Source organism: Anser anser (genome assembly GCF_964211835.1).
Source record: "Anser anser genome assembly, chromosome: 19".
In the NCBI taxonomy this organism is placed as follows: domain Eukaryota; kingdom Metazoa; phylum Chordata; class Aves; order Anseriformes; family Anatidae; genus Anser; species Anser anser.
The window spans coordinates 2317440-2339116 of NC_139740.1; the positions used below are offsets into that span (position 1 = coordinate 2317440).

Below are 21677 nucleotides of genomic sequence, written 5' to 3' on the forward strand. Positions count from 1 at the left end.
CCAAGGACCCACCCAGGTGACCCCCGGCGGGACCTCTGGTACCCCGGAGGACCCACCCTGGTGACCACCGCCTAGACCCTGGGCGCCCCAGAGGACCCGCCCCAGACAACCCCGGTGGGAGCCCAGGCGCCCCCGAGGACCCAACCCCGTGACCCCCGGCGGGACCCCAGGCACCCCAGAGGACCCAACCCGGTGACCCCCGGCATGACCCCGGTCGACCCCGAGGACCCACCCCGGTGACCCCCGGCGGGACCCCGGTCGACCCCGAGGACCCACCCCGGTGACCCACAGCGGAAACCCGGGCGCCCCTGAGGACCCACTCCGGTGACCTACGGCTAGCCCCCGGGTGCCCCAGAAGACCAACACCGGTGACCCCCGGCGGGACCCCGTGCGCCCCCGAAGACCTACCCCGGTGACCCTCGGCGGGACCCTAGGCGCCCCCGAGGACTCACCCCGGTGACCACCAGCTAGCCCCCGGGCACCCTGGGGACACACCCCGGTGACACCCGGCGGGAACCTGGGTGCCCCCGAGGACCCACCCCGGTGACCACCGGCAGGTCCCCAGGCGCCCCTGAAGACCTACCCCGGTGAAATCCGACGTGACCCCGGGAACCCCCGAGGACCCACCCCAGTGAACCCCAGCGGGACCCCAGGCGCCGCCGAGGACCCGCGCCGGTGACCCCCGGCAAGCACCCGGGCACCCCCGAGGACCCACCCCGGTGATCCCCGGCGGGACCCCAGGCGCCCCCGAGGACCCCCCATGGTGACCCCCGGCAGGACCCCGGGAGCCACCGAGGACCCACTCCGGTGACTCCCGGCGGAACCCTGAGCACCCCCGAGGACCCACCCAGGTGACCCCCGTCGGGACCCCGGGCGCCCCCGAGGACCCACCCCGGTGACCCCCGGCGGGACCCCGGGACACCCCCGAGGACCGCCCCGGTGACCCCGGGCGCGACTCCGGGCACCCCCGAGGACCCACCCCGGTGACCCCCGGCGGGACCCCGGGCGCCCCCGAGGACCAACACCGGTGAACCCCCGCGGGACCCCAGGCGACCCCGAGGAGCCACTCCGGTGATCCGCGGAGGGACCCCAGGTGGCCCCGAGGACACACCCTGGTGACCCCCAGCTAGCCCCTGGGCACCCCAGAGGACCCACCCCGGTGACCCCCGACTCGCCCCCGGGCACTCCCGCGGAACCACCCCGGTGACCCCCGGCAGGACCCCGGCCTCCCCTGAGGATCCACCCCGGTGACAACCGGCAGGACCCCGGGCGCCCCTGAGGACCCACCCTGTTGACCACTGGCGGGACACCGGACGCCAACGTGGACCCACCCTGGTGATCCCCGGCAGGACCCCAGGTGGCCCCGAGGACCCACCCTGGTGACCCCCAGCTAGCACCCAGGGAACCGCCGAGGACCCACCCCGGTGACCCCCCGCGGGACCCCGGGCGCCCCCGAGGACCAACCCCGGAGACCCCCGGCAGGACCCCGGGCGCCCCTGAGGATCCTCCCCGGTGACCCTCGGCGGGACCCTGGGCGCCCACGAGGACCCACACCGGTGCCCCCTGCAGGACACCGGGCGCCCCCGAGGACCCATCTCGGTGACCCCCGGCTAGTGCCCGGGCGCCCCCGAGGACCCACCCCGGTGACCCCCGGGGTGACCCCAGGAACCCCCGAGGACCCTCCTCGGTGACCCCCTGCGGGACCCCGGGGCACCCCCGAGGACCCACCCCGGTGACCCCCGGCGGGACCCCGGGCGCCCCCAAGGACCCACCCCGGTGACCCCGATGGGACACCGGGCGCCCCCTAGGACCCAACTTGGTGACCCCCATCAAGCCCCCGGGCTGCTCCGAGGACCCACCCCGGTGACCCCCGGCGGGACCCTGGGCGCCCCAGAGGACCCATCCCGGGGACTCCCGGCAGGACCCCGGACGCCCCCGAGGACCCACCCTGGTGACCCCCGGCAGGACCCCGGGCGCCCCCGAGGAACACACCGGTGACCCCCGGCGTGACCCCGGGAACCCCCGACGACCTACACCGGTGACCCCCGGCAAGACCCCGGGCACCCCCGAGGACACACACCGGTGACCCCCGGCAGGACCCCGGGCACCGCCACGGACCCACCCCCGTGACCCCCGGCAAGACCCCGGGCGCACCTGAGGACCCGCCCCGGTGACCCCCGGCAAGCACCCGGGCAACCCCGTGGACCCTCCCCGGTTATCCCCGGCAAGCCCCCGGTCGCGCCCGAAGACCCACCCCGGTGACCCCCGGCGGGACTCCGGACACCCCCGAGCACCCACCCCGATGACCCCCGGCAGGACCCCTGGCACCCCCGAAGACCCCCCCTGGGGACCCCCGGCAAGATCCCGGGCACCCCCGAGGACCCACCCTAGTGACCCCAGGCGGGACCCCGGGCGCCCCCGAGGACCCACCCGGGTGACCTTCGGCGGGACTCCGGGCGCCCCAGAGGACCACAGCGGTGAACCCCGGCAAGCCCCCGGGCGCCTCCGAGGACCTACCCCGGTGACCCCCGGATAGCTCCCGGGCACCTTGGAAGACCCACCATGGTGACCCCCGGCGGGACCCCGGGCGCCCCCGAAGACCCACCCCGGTGACCCACGGCAAGCCGCCGGGAGCCCCCGAGGACCCACCCCGGAGACCCCTGGCGGGACCCGGGGCGCCCCCGAGGACCCACGCCGTTGACCCCCGGCGGGACCCGGGGCGCCCCCGAGGACCCACCCCCGTGACCCCCGGCGGGACCCCGGGCGCCCCCGAGGAAAAACCCCAGTGACCCCCGGCGGGACCCCAGGTACCCCCGAGGAAAAACCCCGGTGACCCACGGCGGGACCCCGGGCGCCCACGAGGACCCACCCCGGTGACCCCCGGCAAGCGCGCGGGTGCCTCCGAAGACCCACCCCAGTGACCCCAGGCAAGCACACGGGCGCCCCCGAGGATCCACCCCGGTGACCCCCGGCAAGCCCACGGGCGCCCCCGAGGACCCACACTGGTGCCCCCTGGTGGGACCCCGGGCGCCCCCGAGGACCCACCCCGGTGAATCCCGGCGGGATCCTGGGCGCCCCCGAGGACCCACCCCGGTGACCCCTGGCGGGACCCCGGGCGCCACCAAGGACCCACACTGGTGACCCCCGGAGGGACCCCGGGCGCCCCCGAGGACCCACACCGGTGACTCCCGGCGGGACCCTTGGCGCCCCCGAAGACCCACCACGGTTACCCCCTGCGGGACCCCGGCCGCCCCCGAGGACCCATCCCGGTGACCCCCCTGGGATCCTGGGCACCCCCAAGGACCCACTCCGGTAACCCCCGGCGGGACCCTGGGCGCCTCCGAGGAACCACCCCTGTGACCCCCGGGAAGCCCCCGGGCGCCCCCGAGGACCCACGCCGGTGACCTCCGTCGTACCCCGGGCGCTCCCCAGGACCCACCCCGGTGACCCCCGGCGGGACCCTGGGCACCCCCGAGGACCCACCCCGGTTACCCCCGCCAAGCCCCCGGGCGCCCCAGGAGACCCACCCCCATGACCCCCGGCGGGGCCCCAGGAGCTCCCGAGCTCCTGTTTTCCCGTTATCCCCCTATTTGCATACTGACACATTTTTTTCTTTGTCCTGCTACTGCACTTAACCTGAGCACCAAATCTTTCCAGTACCACCAGGGACTTTCAGCATAAAAGCATGTTTTCAAGAGAAGAAGGCAGCACCAGCAGGCTAACATGGGTGAATTGTGTTAATTATTGCTTAACCTTCCAGTTTAGGAGTAATGAAATCAAAACAAAAGCATTAATTATTACCTTCCTCTGTAGACAGTGTCACAATTCTCACCACTGTCCGGACATTTTCCTTTTCCGGAGCAGGAAAAATCATAGAATCGACGGGAGGAAGAGAAGATCTTGAAGGACCTTCTGTTCAGAGCAAGCAAAACATAAAGAAGTTTACCAAACATAACAAACAATCGCAAAGAACAGAGAACTTTAATTATTCATTACTGTCATACATACAGTGACCAGAGCATGTAAATGAGAGAGGTGAGTAATTTGCCTCTGGTTGCCCTTGGAATTCCCATCTAGAATACCAGCTGGCTGAGAATCAGGTTGCTTGATGCCCCCAGCTAAAAATGGAAGTCTCTCCCTCAAGCAGCTCCCAGCCACCATCACCTGCCATTCTGAAGGCAATAAAATCTCACTTCTTTGGCAAATAGTTGTATTCACCAAAGCATAGCCAGCTACCCGGTATTACTGGAAATTTTTTTTTTTTAAAAAAAGAACATCAAACAGGATGAAGGTGAACAGGGTAAGAAAGTAGGGAATATTAACTCACCACCGTGTCTCTTAGTTTTTTCCTTCATTTTCTGCGATTTGATTTCTTTAAGTGTTTTAATTCCAAAATTCAGACAGTCCTCTGAAAACAGAAAACAGTTAATGAGACTAAGGCTTAGAGGCACTCACTGAGGACCACAGATCCTCAGGCTTCTTAGTGCTCAGGAACTTTCAGAAGTATTTAGAATAAACCCCGTCAACACTCCTCACAAGTGAAAGAACCATAGAATCAATGGCATTTTGCCCCTCCTTTCCCCCTTCAGGTTAAAAATTGTAGTTTTAATTTTAATCCATTTACACGATATTAGATCCCTCTATCGTTAGATATGGCTTTCAACAGGCGTTGCAAGGCTGCACGTGCAGCCATTAAAACTCCATGCTGTGGCCCTGTTTTGTTCTCCAAAAGGAAAGAAAAGGAGTTCATCTTTCTGACCCAATGGGCACATGATGGTATTAGGTAGAAATGAGATCATGGAAATAACCAAGTCCATTCAGCACCCCTACATTCTGTTGTGTTTTTACACCACATTGCTTTCGAGTTAATTGTCAAGTTCTTCTTCCGATTTATCCTACCACAGGTGCTGGAATACCTTGTTTAACAGTAGTAGAACTGGCTTTCCGAGTGGAAATCATCCGTAATCCATTTTGGCCTTCCTCAGCTGGTTGCTGGACGGGAGTTTTAGTTTCTTCTCCTTCCTCAGAAAGCTGGTCTGAAGGGGAAAAATCTATTCAGTTATGCATAGACCAGATTGTTCATGATTATGTAGCTCATGCAATGACACTTCAGTCCATGGTTCATATAAAAAAGCTTTTTTTCTTTTTTTTTTAATACAGCTACACTGACCTGATGAACTCGTAAGTAGACTACACTAGGACAAAACATCTCGGACTCTAGATTCTCTCTGCAGCTTTAACTACTACACAACATATTACTCTTCAGACAGAAGAAAAAGGAATTTCCTTCCTAGTTTCACATAGAGCTTTACACAACAAACCAGCTAAAGCCAAGAGTGGTTCTAAGCTTTCCTCAAACATTTCAGGTTCTGTCCACTGACCGCCAGACAAAGCCACCAGCGACCTGACCAGACTGCCTGCCCTATCGCTAGTCAGACCTCAGGTCATCTGTGATTTATACATTCATTTACAGCACAAAGTCCTTCCAAGAACCAAAGATTTACACAATCATTTACAGCACAAATTCCTTCCAAGAACCAAAACATGCTCACCATCATCATCTTCATCATCATCTGCAGCATTGATTACAACTGGAGGGTGTGTAGGGCTTGGGACATTTTCAGAGTTTTCCACTTTCATCACCCCCCTTAGCTATGGAGAGGGATTGGACTGGACAGAAAGTTTGTTTTGCTGCAGTGACATCTGAGCCACTTTCAAATCATCGTCTGCGGACTCAGGCGGACTTGGCAGTGTAGCTAGAGGAAGAGGAGGATCATCAGTAATATGGCAGTTTAAAACTTTGACCACAATGCACGAAGATGGTAGGTAAGGCAGATAACCTGCACAGACCATTAATTCAGCATCTCCTTTTGCCCATCCCGTCACTGTTTACACCGTGAACAATGACTTCCCTTCAAACAACAACACATCTCCCTACCACCCAGCAGAAGATGAAACAACAGAGAGCAAACTGCAAGGCAAATATCACACAAAGCAGAGAGAAGCTGAGCATGAAAGCAGAAAAATACCAGCAGTACACCAGCAGTACACTCGGTTTAGCTGACCATCTATGACTGCAGACGTTTGCCTGCACTCACAAGTGAACGGTTACCTGATGTCTCCTACACTATTGGCACCCACTAAGTAATATTCAAAATTAATTCTTCAGTACTTAAAGAAAAAGGACCTAAACTCACTCTTGCTTGGTGGTATGAAGACTCCATCGATGTAACGTCCCTTTGTGTGATGAAAAGCACAGCTGGCTTTCTGACAGCCTACTGGCTGGTTCTCCCAGCAGCAGGGAATCTCACTGCGCTTTTTCTGAAGACAGAAAGAAAGACAAGCTCGTGATAACATACACCTAAGGTTTGCAAAGAGATGTACAGTTCCGGATCATGACCGCGATAGGGCTGTCACAATACAGTGCTGAAACATCACTCCAAAGGTCAGTTTATCACTTAAGTATAGTATTTCCGGGCATATTCACAAAGTTTGCAGAAGCTGTAACCACTGTGCACGTTTAGCTTTGTCATCATTCAGTTTGAGAAGACAGGCGCTCTCAGACATCAGTTTAGGGTGGGTTAAACTAATACACCTAGGATTATACTAGGATTATTCAGAGGGAAAAAGAACGTCTTAAATTGCCTAGGTTAACTCTATCTAGAACTACTTCTTGGAGACTTCGTTCTTCTGCACCTTTAACTTTCCCCACTGCTTCCTAGCCCAGGCAGCTAGAACAGCATTATCTGAAGGACTCCGGGACACAAGAGACCTGATAGATCATTATCAGGCCTGCTCTCAGGAGGCTAGTACAGCCTGTTTATTACCCCCCTGCTCCAGCAGGTTCTAGCAGTCTATTTAGCGGTTACTCTGCATCTGTTGAAAAAGTACTGTCGGCATCTAATAAAAGAAAATCTTGCTAAGACATACCTAAGGCACTGATTTTATTTCCCTCTCCTTCCTCCCACCCCCTCCCCTGGTAACAGAAACCAGTGTAATTCCAAAGCAAATGAATCTATCCTGCAAAAGCACAATCAGCACACCTAGAGCACTGAAAAATGCTTTTGTTGATTTATTTTGAGAACACATCTTTAGGCACTCACATCAATTTCCATGTGTCTGAATCGGCAGACATTCCTGAAACAACGACCCTCCTGCCACAGCTTGCAGACCGTCTCGTTCCCCAGAGCAGCTTCGCAGTGGCGGAAGGAACAGTTGTCTCCCTGTAACCAAAAGGAAACCAACAAGGAAAAATATAGTACAGCCCCAAAAACGTCCATGCTACTGCCTCAGGTTGCTACAATTGAATTCAGAATCTATCTGGTTATCACGTTAACCAAAGACCAGTGTGCCTCCTCCTCCTACTCTACCCCTGCCTGAAAAAAAATGGAAAAAAAAAAAAAAGAAAAGCAAAGCAAAAGAAACCCAGCCATACCTTGGTACAGGTAGAATAGAAATACAAGTAGCAATCGTCTCCTTGTTTAGACATGCCGAAAAGTTCTGATAACAAGCTCGGGTTCTCTCCACAGGGACTTCCTCTGCTCTTGGAGAGAGCTGTCTTCACCTTTGCTTGGGCTGAAAGTCTTCTACTGGCTTGTGATCAGTGAAATCTTCTTTTTAAAAGTAACCCTAAAGAAAGTACCAACAAGTGAAAAATAATGAGTAACAAGCATTTTTCCAGCTTTCTTCTGTTCATCAAATTAGTCTCTTGAGGAGAGCAATGCCTTGAAATCAGCTGTTACGTGAACTAACACAATATTAAATTAAAGTTCTGTAAAGCTGCCAGGAGCTTTGTCAGCAAGTGTTCTCTTCCACATCCTCAATAATATGACTTGGAGCACATCTGGAAGCCTGAAAATGGAGTCACTTCTTAAAAAACCACCTGATCATACATGCAAGGCAATGATCAACTATGGCTACGAGTAACTTCTACAGAACGCAGTATGATGCATTAAATGGCATGTTCCAGTCACTGTGGGTCTTCGAGTTCACCTACCTGGACAACCTCAGCAAAGTTATCGATCTTCGAAGACTTCCAGTTAACTTCTCCTGGAGGCCGAACCAACACTGAATCCGTGAATTAATAATAAAGGGGTAGGAAGAATTTTCCTCCTCACTTTGCCAAGGGAACCTCTCATCCACACTTCAAACATCGGATGTGCTTTTAAACAGCTTATAACTAATGGAGGAAGCAAGCCCATTTGAATACTCTCTCAGACCGGAGACAGATAGGGTTAGTTAGCTCTTCAAAAAATAAAAACCAAAAAAAACCCAACAAAACAAAACAAAAACAAAAAAACCACAGCGCATTTAGAGATGAACTCGTGATTCAAAGTGGCTGCAAAAATGAGGATCCATCTTCCACAGCCGGACAATTTAACTTTTTTTTTTTTTTAATTTAAAATTCAGTACGTTCCAATCTCTGGTCTTCAACATTTCTTCACCTATTAAGAAAACACAAAAACTTTTCCCCGTCTTTATTACCTGTACAGCAAAAAACACACCATTGCATATAAATACACAAATGTGCATATGCATACACACATATGTGTTTAGACACACACGAGGAGTGAGTGATAAAAAGTTAGCGAGAGCGACAGTGGAAATCAGAATTTTTGCCTTTTTGATGCAGAGAGCGCGTAAAAACTCTCTCATTTTGAGGGAACTAGACAAAAATGGAGGATCTACAAAATATTTTGATGAGTATGCCTTTGAGGCCAATGCTTTATAACATGAGTGATCTGGGGGCCAGCACAAAAATATGCATACATATGTACATGCATACAGGATAAACATATCTATACACACAAGCGTGCACAGTATATGTTGTATGATATCCATATCGAGAACAACTCGTAGCCCTGATCAGACACGTAGAGTTGCAATCAATTAACAGCAGGAAGACAGCAGATCAAGGATACAGCAAGCTTTGAGAGGCAGGGGAATGCTCACTTTGCCAGTGGCATGGCTGCATGATACCAAGGATTTTGAATTAGTTTGATTTTTTGGAAGCAATTTGTTTTCTTTCTGCGTTGTAGCAACTACCACAGGTTTGCCATCACGTGCTCTTCCCTAATCCATATATCCGTCATCATCCATTGCTGCAAGATCATGAAAGGTTAGAAAAGATGACTTAGGTCCAGTTTAACAGCCAATGATTTTTCAATGACCAGAGCTGCAACAGATTTTTTTTAGCCACAAGCAGCTTTTTTTTTCTGATGTGAAGTCTGATATTTTGATTTATTTCTTTTTAAGACACTAAATGTCATAAAACCTGCAACCAGACCAGATAAAGTTCAAATCAGAGTGATTCCGAATCCTTTCATTAAAATGCTGCACATTTCTGTGCAAATTATTTCTGACTCTTCTGGACAAAAGCGGATGAAATAGTTCTTACAAATTAATAATAAAAGGTTGGAACCTTTTACTCACACAAACACTAGTGAATTTTCCAGGAAATATTTTTTTGGCAGGGAATTTTCCCAAATCTAAACTAAAGAGAGGAAAAGTTGGGTTCTCATATTAGTTATTGGTTTTGACTGTTGACAAAGGGAATAAAAACAGTAGTTAAGTGCAAGGGCTCCTTCTCTACTTTAGTATTGATAGGAATCGTCACTTCTGACCTTTAGCACCTTCAGAAACACACTTAGTGCCATGCAGGTTCCTCTGCATCTACTTCTAAAAATTACTGGTGCTCCTTAGCATGGAAGTTTGACTTGAAATATTTTCCAGATTTAGCTCTTTTGAATGCCCAAGGAGCTCATCATTTTGCTTGTTGCCTTCCATTTTCCTGAACAGACCCAGAACGCTGTTCAGGACATGAATGGATCTGGTCTAAGGAATGGGAAGAAAGCAAAAACCAAGAACACCTCACAGCCCTAAATGCCATAAAAAGCAGTCTCATTTTAAAAAAGATCTCAAAAGCTTTTTTTTTTTTTTAAACTGACATCTGCTAACATGGCAATTCAAGTGCTGAACAGAAACCAACTGAACTAGCCCCTGAAAGCCTGAATAAAAATGAGTAACTCTGGTGCACTCAGCAGGTCTGTAATAGAAGTTGGCAAGATTTTTAGATTTCTTTTTTCTCCAGGGTGCTGGTAAAGTTTTTGCGTTACGAGATTTTGCACTGTTTTTGTACAAAAGAATTTCAGATGCACTACAGTCATGGTAGCTGGGGGTCTGGAAATACATGCCAACAAGTGTCATAAACTTTGCCTTTGCTGAAGAAAGATAAATAGTACAAAGAAAATCTGTCTAGTTTGTTTTACAGGCTTGTCTTTCTCAGTATGGAACAAACTGACCTCCCTGGTCTAACTTTCCAGTTGGCTATTCTGCCTTTGTCCTGGAGAGAAGAGCAAGAAGGGAACAAAATATTTTTGCACTCCTAAAAAATGCATTAGAGAAGTATTACCACACCTACCTAAGGGTACTTTATTGTTTGTTTATAAAGCACAAAGTATTTCTCTTGGACAGTCTCTGTTGCTGGCCTGTTTTTTGCCTTCCATTTATAATAAAGATATTAAAGATGCTTACCCCGTTTTGTTTTTTTTTTTTTTTTTTTTTTTTTTTTTTTTAGAACAGTGTAAGCAGACAGTTGGATGACAAGCAAGAAAGAACAGCATAAACTCCTTGTTCTGACCATGCTTTTTAATCACCCAGCATCACCCTGGCTGCAAAACAGTCTCCGCTGATTTACCTGCTTGTAAAAGCACCCCACAGGCTGAAAGTGTTGTGTGCTAGGTGTCAAATTAAATTTAACGGTGCATAGGTAAACCATTCATCTTCCCATGGTCGAAGCACAGAACAGCCTCCTGCTAACACAGCTCATCCTTGCTGTAACTGCTTTTAAACCTATTTGTTGGTAAGAAAAGAGCTCAGTACACCACCTTCACAGGGCAAAAATTCACATGGAAGAGCAGAAAAACCCAGAAGTGCTTCCTGAACTTCATGTTACCAGCAGCACCATCGGATTTAAATCCTGGCCTGGCATCCAGGATGCACGGTCTGCTAGCACTGCTGCGATGTGGAAGTGCCAAGGCACAAGACAAAGAGTGTGCCAGGTATGCTGTAATGCCAGTGTGCCAGGTCAATAGAGGATATCCAAACAACAGAGGCGCTTGTCTTAATTTCTGGCGTGAAAACACTTTCACAGCATTCTTGTCACGAAGAAACCCCTCTCTATCTTCTCCAATGCTCCGGGACCTGCTGCAGCTGCAGCGGCTGCGCTGGTACAACCCGCATCTTTGACAAATCTTTTCAACAGTTCTGCTTTACCTCGGCACAGTTGAGGTCACTCCTCTTCCTCTTCCAGCTGAGGAAGCAGTTTGCGGGCTCTGCCACACGGTCGGTGCAGAAGCGAAAGCTGGGAACACAGCAGTCAAACTCTCACTGCTAGCGAAGCCACCAGGGCAGAGGGCTGACACAGACCCACCAGAGGCGAACCATACCCGCTCTCCCTCCCGGCTGCGAGGCTCGCCGCAGCAGCCCCGACCCGAAGCGCTCACAGTGCTTTGCTTGGTGATGTCACCGATGAGTCAGAGTCCCCAGATGAGGATCTGCCTTGCCACTCTTTAATGTTGGTGTTGTTTTTTGTGTGTTTGTTTGTTTGTTTTTGAAACATATGCAGGTTATGGTAAACCTTCAGGTAAACCACAGACCAACAGGGAAGAAGTCCCACACGAGGGAAGGCCGTGCTTTTCTTCCAGGCAATGGCACATGCTTTAACATGCTGCATTCGACAAAGAAGCTCTCTCCATTTTGCACAATGGCAACAGGCACGACTGCAACACACGCAGGTGTAGGCAGCACCTGCAGGTCCCAAACCCTTAACCAATTTTTAGATAGCACCAATTTTTTATGTAGTGGCTTTCCCTTAATCCATAACCCCTTTTTTCCTTTCTTTATATCGGGTGGCTCTCCTCCATTGTTCTCTCTGTCATTTTCCTCCCCAGTGTCTGAGCAGGCACTGGGAATCGTTTCCAGAGGAAGGGTACTGCTGAAGCTACAACATTTACTCTCAGGGAAAAGAGAGTATGTGAAAGAATACATACTTCCTTTCTTTTTCCTTTTTTTTTTTTTTTTTTTAAATCTCTGAAATCAACACTGCAGCAAATAACTACGGGAGTAATGATGATTCCTCATCCTCACTGTAACGTTGTAGTTAATCTCATAAAGAACCGATTTCCCCAGGCAGTGGCCATTTGAGATGGGGAGAGGCAGTAAGAGGAAGTTTTCCTTAGACTAGCTCTTCCCCCAGAACACCTCGCCATCCAGCAACAAATTCAATTCACCTGCTCCGCCTGATCAGAAAAACACGCGTCCGACTCCAGCACACACCACAGCGGTGGTTCTGACGTGGTTTGAGAATCACCTATCTGCAGAATATCTCGGGTTTGTACACTCAAATAACGCAGCCTTTTCGAAATAAGGCCAAGAGCTCACACTCCGAGTGCAGCCTAAGAGCACCAGAGCGCCAGTAGGCTAAACATTCCGATCCTGGCAACAGGACTGACCCGGGCAACAGTAAGCATCCCTTCTGCACTTTCATCATGAACATCAGCATAAGGAAACAGAGACCTCCTCGATCCAAGTTTTAAGAAGCAAACACCAAGGTCACCCAAGCAGGTTGTTTTCAGCAAACTAACGGAGAAATTAAGGTGACAGCTGGGTGCATCCAGAGTTAGTCAGATCCTGAAGGCAGTTCCTTTGGGAAATGGAGGAGCAGCGCGCCAGATGACGGCTACCTTACAGCGCACCCCTCAGAGGCACTGCTACGAAAGGAAGGCAGAAGGTTGGAACTCAAAATAACTCGCAAGGCACCCGTTAAGGGGGAAGCTTTAATCTCCTCAGCAGAACCTCCCCCCTGAAGGCAGCCCAGGGACTCTTTGCTTCCCTTGGGAGACGGCAGGGACGGGGCAGGGCGGTGGGACGGAGGGACAGAGGGCCAGATGGACGGCCAGACGGCCGGATGGATGGACAGACGGCCAGACGGACGGCCAGACGGCCCAAAAGGCCTGAGGAAGGGTTGAGGAGCGGGAGGGAAGGGCAGGGCGAGGGGAAGGGCAGCCCTGGGCCTGACAGGGCACCTTGGGCCTAAATCCGGGCAGCAGCTCCCTGTCTCACAGGGCCCAGGGGGGGTTGCCTGTAACAGGAGATGCGGGCAGGTAAATTTTACAAGCACTGCATCACAAATACCCTGCAACACCTGAACTACTCACTGGGACAGCCTCCTTCCTCACCTCCTGAAAGCTCCAGCTGGCAAACCAAGGACAAAATGACAGGCAGATGTGGAGGACCTCGTAAGATACTATTTTGTTCCCTGCGTGCCCACTGCTGGTGACACGTAATGCCTCCTGTTCCCAAATGACATCGCACATTACATCATCTTTACTACATGCTGAAAGGAACTCAGCAACTTGAACACAACTTAGAATTACCGATCCTGGCAGCAGGCTGTACAGCTGAAGCTGCTTTAGCCAATCAAGTGTGTCATGCTGCCCCTCAAAGGGTTCTTACTGGGAATGTCTGCTGTGACACTCCTGACATATTACTTCTCGGAATGGCAGAACTGCGCTGGGTAGGCCCCACAGCAAGACTCGTATTTCTGTCCTTCCCTTTCAGGAAAGGATCTCCCACCTTGAATTTATTAATTTTCATGATGGTGATACACAAATTGAAGTTTTGAAAAACTGAATGCTGATTAACAGATTTCTAGCACAGCCTGTGCATCAAAATTCATTTCTCTCCATTCAGGTAATCTTAGTTTCTGAGTTACAGTTACAGTCAATTTTTTCTTTTTTTATTTTATTTTTTTTTTGTGATCAGAAAAACGAGGGGACTGGTTGTCCCAAGTCAGCTGGGGAACTTATCTTTGGTCGATGCATCAAGCAACTCAGCTCTCTTGGGGAAACTTAAATAGAACAGACAGATCTCCAAACGGATAAAAAAAATAAATCAAATGATAAAAACCCAGCCGATACATCTGATACCCCAGCTTATTGAACAGCAAAAGGGTTTAATCTACAGGCTCTGTCCAAAGGAGCAAGAAGTGACAGATTTAATCCAAACCAGTTGCCCGCTCTCACTCTCTGATCTGGAGATGTTATTTGACAAGCATGCATATCAGTAACACTTGTAAACGCTGGGTTACTGCACCACAGCCCCAAATCCCTCACGGGCCCACTAAGATACTTTTACTGATTGATCCACAATAAACACTCCCAAAAAGATTCTCAAGAAGTTAAACCCTGTTTAGAAAGAATCTGAGGAACCTGTCACTGCAGCAACAAAGGCTGCAATTGTATGCAAAATCTCCAACACCCTCCTTAGCACCCTGCTAGCTCAAGGACTGTGTGGGGCTTCCGTGCCCTGAACGAGTCCACCCTGGCCACATAACGCAGATGTAATGGTCAAGAAGCACATAGCGTTATCGAAACTTATCAGATCCACAGAAAAAAGAAAAGCCCACACTTCTGTATTTCTCCTCCTTCTCCATTCACAGAAGGAAGAGACTGAAAACAAGCAGATTTGTCTTTTACATTTACAGTTAATGTGAAAAATGTTTATTTGTGAAATACATCACGTATTGTTTCAAGCTACAAAAAACCCGCTCCCACAAAGGAAGGGCTTTTGACCTCAGCATGCAACCCCAGTTACAAATAACTTCCTATCTACCAGCGGGCCGCATTCCCCTGGCACTCGGTCACTCCGCAGCACGGCAGCCACCTTTGTTCTAAGGATGGCAAATTCTAGTTAGAAACGCTCTGTAGAAGAGTGATGTTGTCCCCTTTTAACATGATCCGGCCTGCAGTACAGAGAAGGGAAAGAGGGGATTAGAGAGAGCCCAGAATCTGAGAATAATCTCGTGTTTTCAGAAAGTATTTCGTGTGGTTGAGCAGGGTTTTGCCCACCACGCAGAGTCCTGTTCCTGCCAGCTGCCCCACACTCACAAGTCCCACGTCAGCCACCGTCCCCGTTCCAGCAGCACGCTCTCCCTGCTGAAAACCCCAGCACTGGGCGCACATCGTTGCTTCTGTCCACCTGCAGGTGGTAAATACACACTGCCGCTACCGTGGCTCCCTGCTTTGACTCAGAGATCACAGCAAGTGTGAGAATCGCCCAGGGCCACCGGCTTTAGATGCAGCTGAAAGGAGCTGTGACCAGACTCCTCCAGCCAGTGCAGACCGTCTGGTATTACACGTTTCAAAGACGAGAACTGGTCTCAGGCAGGGACAGATTCTCCTTCATTCAGCAAAATCAGCAGCTCAAAAATCATCAGGGACAGAGATGTAGCCAGTAATTGCTCACTGAACTTCAACATCAAGGCTCGTCACATGTTTGGTACCTCTCAGTGCTGCTACCTAGAAGGCTCACCCGGGCAGGTTTCAGACCGCGCGTCACTCGGGTTGCACAGACACACGACACACCCAGCTGTTTCCTTGATTTTGTCTTGGAGTGAATCTCCTCTGCGTCGTCCAGCACCAAATTCATGTACTCGTCAAAGCCCTAGAAATCAGCAACAATGGCAATTAGTTCAGCAACAACACAAACCATCATCAGCTTTGCTGACCCAGGCTGGACAATGAAGACTAATTGTTAGAGAAGTACGATTTTTTTTTTCCCTTGTGCTAGTTTTTCTTGACAAGAAAAAATAGGATTGTGAATGAAAGAAAACAAACTAACGACATAACGCGGGGTCGTGCTGATACTCACGATGATGCAGCCTTCTATCCGCATGTTCACTTGCTCGTAAAGCCACACCTGGATCCTCGACCTCTGCAGAATGAAGGAGGAGAGTAAATTGGAACACAAACACCGCGAGCAGTTTTGTTCTCCCTCGTGTGATCAGAAATACCCGGTAACCATAGCCGCTAGAGCTCTCAAACACTCCAAGGAGCAACTCTCAGGGGCAGTTTCAATTAACAGTCTGACATTTTAGAGTGTTATATGATTGGGTGAATACTACACGTTTGCTGAAGAACACATTTCCAGTCACGAGGGAACACTCCTGCACGCCCGGCTGCACGATCCCACTCCCGTTAACATGAGGGGGAAATGCCGGGCTGCGCAGCAGCTCCTTGTACCCACCAGCACGCCGCACAGCTCTCCATTCCCCACAAACCTGCCCCGAGCAACGGGTGGGAGCCGAAAACTCAGCGAGGGGGATCCCCGGACCCTCCCCGCTCCCCCCACCCCGCCCCAAATCCCCATCCCCACCTGTGATTCGACTAGATCTTGCTGAGAAACAAGGAAAACGGAAAGGCTCCGTGGGTAAGAACTTTTTATGAGTCGTTATTTTATGAGTCGACCCTCCCCGCTCCCCCCAACCCCCCCCAAATCCCCATCCCCATCCCTTCCCTGTGCTCTCCCCGTGCCACTCATGCTCTGCAGGTAGCAGAAGATGAGGTTCTGGGGCGCTGCGTGAAGGGCTCAGCACGGGGGCAAGAGCTCCAGGCCCGGGACAAGGCCTCAGAACAAGACCTCAAACCCTGCAACGAGGCCCCAGGGCCCCGGGACAAGGCCTGAAGGCCCGGGCTGAGACCCCTGAGGCCCGGGCTGCCCCCCACCCCCTCCCCTGTCGCTGCATATAACCAAGGCAAGTTGCCGCGTCAGGCGCGCACGACTTTGGTGGGACTACCCCCCATGCTGCCCAGCGCTGAATAAACATACCTACTTTACAGTCTCACTGATTGTGGAGTCCGTTTTTCGCAAGTCAGTTTGGCAAGCCAGGCAGGAGACGCTCTGCTCGGCTGCGGGATCGACTGCAGAGCAGATGCCCCTAGGTGCACCCCGAGTATTTTCCTCAGAGGAGTCTCCACTCTCAGCCGCTCACCATGGGAGCAGACAAGGACCTACTGAAGCTGCGGGCAAACGGTATGTTTTACAGTACAGGAAGCGCCTGCAAGTCGTACGCATGGCCGGGGCAGCTGGTAAATCGCGCAGAGACATCTGGCGTGCAGCATAGTCCCCATGCGGGAGGAGGGTACCCTACAGGCTGACCAATAGAGCGGTCACGGGAGATTTGGTGACCGATGGAGAGGTCAAGGGGTATTTGCTGACCGATAGAATCAAGGGGGATTTGCTGACTGATAGAGCAGCCGCTAGTGATCTTGGGAGTAGATCGAGCAAATGCGAGGTTACCGCTGCATCCCAGTTTTGGGAGCCAGGACGGACCTGCTAATGACTGTATACGAAGCAGGAGAAGGGTAAATGGGCCTCTCAAAATTGTGACAAGGTTATCTGGGTAATATTTGCAGCTGCTGGGGGGATACTAATTGGAGTGTTGATAATTGTATGTCTTATTTGTGGATGTCTGGGTATCTCATGTTGAAAGCATTTGTGTATGTGTTTGAGACAAAGTATTGTTGTGAAGTGAATTACTCTGTTAGTGTTGGGGAGAATCGAATGGATGTTCTATTAATGTTTCTCAAAATGTTAGTGTTGGGGAGAATCGAATGGATGTTCTATTAATGTTTCTCAGGTGATGGATCATACGGTATAATTAAATATTATTAAATGTACTTACATTATCAAGTAATCTATGTATACTGGAAACCTAGGGAGTACATTGAACATTTAAAGGAATCGTTGAAGGGGAACCCTGGGAGGGAACAGGTACAACCTGACCTTGGATAAGGGCCTGGAGATGATGAAATGAGTTGAAGCAGAACCAAGGAGCGGAGGGAGCATGCGTCGAGTGAGAAAGGTGAAAGAGTTTAGCGGAGAGGAAGACTCCTTACTTCATCTGGACGACCACCTGGACGACCACCAGAGTGCGCCACGCATGTGCAAAGGGGAGGGGAGCTAATTAGAATGAAAAGCGAGGCTGATGTTGCAACCTGTAATGAATATGTATACCTGACGCAATGTTGTATGTATAAATAACGGCTGGGAAGTAACGGGACTTGAAGCCAGATTTGGGCACCTGCCCCGGCTTCCAGCGCTGAATAAAGCACCTTCATATAATCACTTGGTGGTTATGTGGTTGCTACGCTAACATTTTGGCGACCCAGATGGGACAGCGTGGGCGCTGCTGAGGCGGATCGTGTCTCGGTTTCGCTCCAGCCGGCACCGAGGGATTCTCGGGGAGCAGTCGACCACGACCGACCTCCGCTGCTCACGACGTACCACTGGAGTGGTAAGCAAAGGTGCTTTCAACTTTGGGTATTCGGTACCGATTTGGTTGGGAAAGCCTGCCGGTCAGACGTGGCGAAAGCCACGCTCGGTTGGGCAGGGAGCTCCCGGGGTAAGCCTAGGCGCCGTCCGTTAGACAGAGCGAAAGCTCTGCAGGTTCGGCATTGGTAATTGTATTGGTTTGTGCTGAAGGGTCAGCACCTGGTATTATTGGTATGTAAAAAGCGTGCTGCTGCTGCTCCGGCAGCTTTTGGGAAAGCACGCTGCTGCTCCGGCAGCTTTTGGGAAAGCACGCTGCTGCTCCGGCAGCTTCCGGAAAGTGTGCTGTTGCTGCTCCGGCAGCTTTCGAGAGAGTGTGTTGCTGCTCCGGCAGCTTTTGGGAGAGTGTGTTGCTGCTCCGGCAGCTTTCGGGAGAGTGTGTTGCTGCTCCGGCAGCTTTCAGAAGAGTGTGTTGCTGCTCCGGCAGCTTTCGGGAGAGTGTGTTGCTGCTCCGGCAGCTTTCGGGAGAGTGTGTTGCTGCTCCGGCAGCTTTCGGAAGAGTGTGTTGCTGCTCCGGCAGCTTTCAGGAGAGTGTGTTGCTGCTCCGGCAGCTTTCGGGAGAGTGTGTTGCTGCTCCGGCAGCTTTCGGGAGAGTGTGTTGCTGCTCCGGCAGCTTTCGGGAGAGTGTGTTGCTGCTCCGGCAGCTTTCGGAAGAGTGTGTTGCTGCTCCGGCAGCTTTCGGGAGAGTGTGTTGCTGCTCCGGCAGCTTTCGGAAGAGTGTGTTGCTGCTCCGGCAGCTTTCGGGAGAGTGTGTTGCTGCTCCGGCAGCTTTCGGGAGAGTGTGTTGCTGCTCCGGCAGCTTTTGGGTCAGTATCATAAGCTCAAAATGAAAAAGATTAAAGAAATTCTGGGAAAAGATGTACCTATCCCGCGGACATCCCCGCTGGGGTGTTTGCTAGCACACTGGAAAGAGGGAGGTTTTGGTCAAGAAATGCGGAAAGGAAAGCTGATTGATTATTGTAATATTTGGTGGCCACAGTATAAACTAGAGGACCAAGAAACTTGGCCTGAGAATGGAACATTGCAATATAATACAATTTTACAATTAATGCTATTTTGTAAGTGGGAAGGAAAATATGATGAACTGCCGTATGTGGAATTATTCTTTTATTTGCGCCGAAAGCCTGAATGGCAGCATGCTTGTGGAATAATGGTGCTTGAAGTTTAAACTGAGGAACGTTGTTGTGCATGTACTAAGGAGGGACGCTGTATACAGCATCAGGCAATAGAGAATAATAAGTATTATGGGAAATGAATAATGGAAATATTGATCTGGAAGATGCGCCGTCGGCTCCGCCGGAAGAGCCAGGACAGGGAGGGAAAAGAGAAAAGGAAGATAGCAGTAGTGATGGAGAATCCCCGATTTTAGTCTCCCCGTGTCACATAGGACCCGGCAACAGCGAAGGGCAGGAGAAACTATAAACGAACAGGGAGGGAAAATAATCGCTCTCCTCAGGCAAGGAGTGGGGACAGAAGGACCGGTATATGTCAAGGTGCCTTTTTCAGCTGGGGACTTAATTATATGGAAACAAGCAGCCGGCACCTACAGGGAAAACCCAGAGCCAGGGTAATGAAAATGATAATTAAAACCCAAAATCCCGATTGGGATGATCTCCAGGTGATCCTGGATACTTTGATGGACTCGACAGAAAAAGACATGGTATTGCGGGCAGCCAGAGAAAGAGCCCGAGAAGATATATGAAATGGATTAGTGCTTGGAAATCTAGATCAAAACTTCCCCACTGAGGATCCCCAATGGGATTATAACACAGGGGATGGAATAAGGAGGCTGAAGAGATATCAAGATTGGGTACAAATCGGGGTACAGAATGCCATGCCCCGGACCATAAATTGGTCAAAATTGTATAATGTCAGGCAAGAAAAAGCGGAATCACCTTCCGCCTTTTTAGAGAGATTGAAAGAAACTGCTAAGAAATATACAGATTTAGACGTAGAGACTGAGCAAGCTAAAGCTCAATTAGCACTCATTTTCTTGGGACAAGCCCAAGAGGATATTAGGATGAAATTGCAAAAGTTAGAAGGTGCAGATTTGAGAAATTTGGATAGGCTGTTGGAAATAGCCTGGAAAATCAAAACTAGCCCAGCCAGTAAAAATTGAACTTAAGGAAGGGGCCCGACCGGTACGGATTAAACAGTACTCGTTGAAGCTAGAAGCTAGGCTAGGGATAGTAAAGATTATAGATAAATTTCTTAGCTACCACATTCTGGAGGAATGCAAATCTGAATATAATACCCCAATTTTCCCAGTAAAGAAACCTAATGGGGAATACAGGCTAGTGCAGGACCTTAGGGCAATAAACGAAATAACAAAAGATATTCACCCAGTGGTGGCTAATCCTTATACATTGTTAACATCTGTAAAAGAGAAATATAAGTGGTTTACGGTAATTGATTTAAAAGACGCCTTCTTCTGCATACCCATTGACAAGGAAAGTAGAAAGCTTTTTGCTTTTGAATGGGAAAATCCACGGAACGGACGAAAGATGCAACTAACCTGGACAAGGTTGCCTCAAGGATTCAAGAATAGCCCGACCCTCTTCGGCAGTCAACTAGCTAAAGAAATAGAAGACTGGATTAACCAAGAACAGATCCAGGTACCAAAGGACCGATACTTGCTGCTACAATATGCGGACGATATATTAATAGCTACCGAAGGAGAGTCAGAATGTATTCAGGTAACTATTGATATTTTGAATCAATTGGGACTAAATGGGTACAAGGTTTCTAAACAAAAGGCACAAATCGCGTGCACAACAGTAATTTATTTGGGATGTGAAATTTCTCAAGGACAAAGAAAATTGGGAGTTAACCGAATACAAGCTATTTGTGAAATCCCCGAGCCGCGAAATCTGCATGAACTACGGGCTTTCCTAGGTATGGCCGGGTGGTGTAGACTGTGGGTAATGGACTATGGACTCATAGCAAAGCCCCTCTATGAAACCCAAAAGGCCTGTACATTTACCTGGGGAAAGCCACAACAAGAGGCCTTTAAGAAATTAAAAGAAGCCCTGATAAAGGCGCCTGCCTTGGGCTTGCCGGACTTATCAAAGGACTTTCAGCTGTTTGTGCATGAGAGACAACGATTGGCATTAGGAGTACTGACCCAGCGACTGGGGAGCTGGAAAAGACCTGTGGGGTATTTTTCTAAACAATTGGATGCGGTAAGCGCCGGATGGCCCTCGTGTTTAAGGGCCGTGGCAGCCACAGTCCTTTTAATACAGGAAGCCAGGAAGCTCACATTAGGGAAACGAATTGAAGTGTTCGTGCCACATATGGTGACTACGGTATTGGAGCAAAAGGGGGGCCATTGGCTATCGCCCAGCCGAATGATGAAATATCAAGCTATACTAACTGAGCAAGATGATGTAATCTTAAGAACTACTAACCTATTGAACCCAGCAGTGTTTCTAGGAACAACTGCGGAGGAAGGAGACCTCAGTCATGATTGCGTGGAGATCATCGAACATACCTATGCCAGCAGAACA

At 50.8% G+C, this 21677-nt stretch overlaps 2 long non-coding RNA genes across 2 annotated transcripts; both read right to left on the reverse strand.

Annotated features, from left to right (window-relative positions):
- Positions 1-4884: 4884 nt before the first annotated feature.
- Positions 4885-8525, reverse strand: LOC310884041. Its single transcript, XR_014573997.1, has 5 exons — positions 7997-8525; positions 7436-7629; positions 7104-7223; positions 5553-6321; positions 4885-5036 (listed from the first exon to the last, which is right to left on the reverse strand). It is a non-coding gene; the product is annotated as an uncharacterized lncRNA (long non-coding RNA).
- Positions 8526-14531: 6006 nt separating this feature from the next.
- On the reverse strand, positions 14532-15783 carry LOC310884042. The gene is made up of 3 exons (XR_014573998.1): positions 15712-15783; positions 15373-15504; positions 14532-14803 (listed from the first exon to the last, which is right to left on the reverse strand). It is a non-coding gene; the product is annotated as an uncharacterized lncRNA (long non-coding RNA).
- Positions 15784-21677: the final 5894 nt, after the last annotated feature.